Below are 2382 nucleotides of genomic sequence, written 5' to 3'. Positions count from 1 at the left end.
TGATTTTAAGAACATCCCCAAACCTGTTCCTGTATTCTCTGAAAAGATAGGTTGGTTTCTGACTCCTCCTCCTCCTCCTCCTCCTCCTCCTCCTCCTCCTCCTCCTCCTCCTCCTTCTCCTCCTCTTTCTTCTCCTCCTCCTTCTCTTCCTCCTCCACCTCCTTCTCCTCCACCTCCTCTTTCTCTTCTTCCTCCTCTTTCTCTTCCTCCTCCTCCCTCTCCACCTAAGGGGATGAATTCCAGTGAAACCCTGTGGGGAGCGGTTGTCAGGGTCTCAATCATGAAGAAAGACCTGAACAGTGTTCTAAACCCAGGTCTTCCGTTTGCCTGCTCTGTGACTTTGGCCAAGTCACTTAACATCTCTTTGCCTCAGCTTCCTCAACCGTAAAATGGGGATTCAATACCTGTTCTTCTTTCCACTTGGACTGTGAGCACCATGTGGGACAAGGACGGAGTTCATTCAACCTGCTTAACTAGTACCTATCCCAGCACTTAGAATAGTGCTTGACACATACTAAGAGCTTAACAAATCCCACACGCACACAAAAACACACACACAGAGTGAAAACCCAAGAAACAGTGTGGGTGGAGAGGAAGAAGAATAGTAATAATAGTGGCATTTGTTAAGCGCTTACTACATGCAAAGCACTGTTCTAAGCTCTGGGGAGGATACAAGGTGATCAGGTTGTCCCACGTGGCACTCACAGTCTTAACCCCCATTTTACAGATGAGAGAACCGAGGCACAGAGAAGTTTAATGACTTGCCCAAAGTCACACAGCTGACAAGTGGCAGAGTCAGGATTTGAACCCATGACCTCTAACTCCCAAGCCCGGGCTCTCTCCACTGAGCCATGCTGCTTCTCGTAGCCACGCTGCTTCTCATATGAAGCAATATGGCCTGGTGGATAGTACATGGGGCTGGGAGTCAGAGGTCCAGGGCTCCAATCCCAGCTCTGCCACTCCAATCCCAGCTCTGCCACTTGCCTGCTGTGTGACCCTGGGTAAATCACTTGGCTTTTCAGTTTCTTCATCTGTAAAATGGAGATTAAATCCTACACCCTCCTATTTAGACTGTGAGCCCCATGTGGGTTAGGACCTTTTGCAACCTGATGATCTTGTCTCTACCCCATTGCTTAGTATAGTGCTTGGCACATAGTAAGCACTTAACAGACACCATAATTATTACAAAGATGACTCTCATTTCCTCATGTCCTTTGAAAACAACCCTTGGAAATGATATTTATCTGGCAGGGGAGACAGACACCATGACCGCACAGGTGGTTTTCCCAGAATGTGACTCATCCATTACACTTCCACGATGCTGACCCCTGTGATATCCACAAATATGGGAAACTCAAATGCATAATTTGTGGTTAGTAATGTCATTTTTGAAATCTTTCCTTTCACGGAGGGGCATGGTCTAATGGATAGTATACAGGTCTGGGACTCAGGAGACTTGGGTTCTAGTCCCAGCGCTGCTGAAGGACCTTTGGTAAGTCATTTAACATCCCAGCTCTGCCACTTGTCTGCTGGGTGACCTTGGGCAAGTCACTTAACTTCTCTGTGCTTCAGTTACTTCATCCATAAAATGAGGATTGAGACTGGGTGTCCCATGTGGGATGGGGACTGTGTCCAACCCTATTTGCTTATAGCCACCACAGTGCTTAATATAATGCCTGGCACATAGTAAGCATTAACAAATAGCATATTATTATTATTATTATTCTTTGTACCTCAGTTTCTTCAACTGTAAAATGGGCATTCAAAACCTGTTTTCCCTCTCTCCTAAGACTGTGAGCCCCAAATGGGACAGGGACTGTATCTGACCTAATTATCCTGATTCTATTTACACGGGAAGCACTTGACAAATACCACAGATATTCTTCTCATTATTAGAAGGGAAAGTTTAGAGGAAGGGATTGTAGGGAGGAGCAAGAGACGGGACTAATCATGAACAAACCCATGGGTTTGGGCGGATTTGAAACTTGGGAGCTCCAAGTCAAAAGCCATTTGGGTTCCTAATGGGGCAGGCTTTGATTGCAGCTGCCAAACTGAATACATCGAAAAGCAAAGCATCTCACCACCTCAATGTACCATCCAGCTATCACTCAATATCTCCCTTACAACATTCCTGTCTAAACCCCTTGACTTTACACCCTCCCTCTCTTCCAATTCCCTCAATCGATCCATCATATTTATCGAGTGTTTACTCTGTGCGGACACTGTACTAAGTATTTGGGAGAGTACAATATAACAAAGTTGGTAGACATGTTCCCTGCCCACCTTTTGAGGTTTTCTACTACCCACCATCTCCCCCTTCCACTCCACTGAAATTGTTCTCCCCAAGGTCACCAGTGACCTCTTTCGCACAAGATCTAGCAG

General features: G+C 46.1%; 1 non-coding gene across 1 annotated transcript; it reads left to right on the top strand.

The window, feature by feature from the left end:
- Positions 1-1236: 1236 nt before the first annotated feature.
- On the top strand, positions 1237-1401 carry LOC114812359. The gene has a single exon (XR_003760015.1). It is a non-coding gene; the product is annotated as a U1 spliceosomal RNA (small nuclear RNA).
- Positions 1402-2382: the final 981 nt, after the last annotated feature.

The sequence above is a fragment of the Ornithorhynchus anatinus genome, chromosome 5, assembly GCF_004115215.2.
Source record: "Ornithorhynchus anatinus isolate Pmale09 chromosome 5, mOrnAna1.pri.v4, whole genome shotgun sequence".
In the NCBI taxonomy this organism is placed as follows: Eukaryota; Metazoa; Chordata; class Mammalia; order Monotremata; family Ornithorhynchidae; genus Ornithorhynchus; species Ornithorhynchus anatinus.
This window is presented reverse-complemented; position numbering and strand designations above follow the sequence as displayed.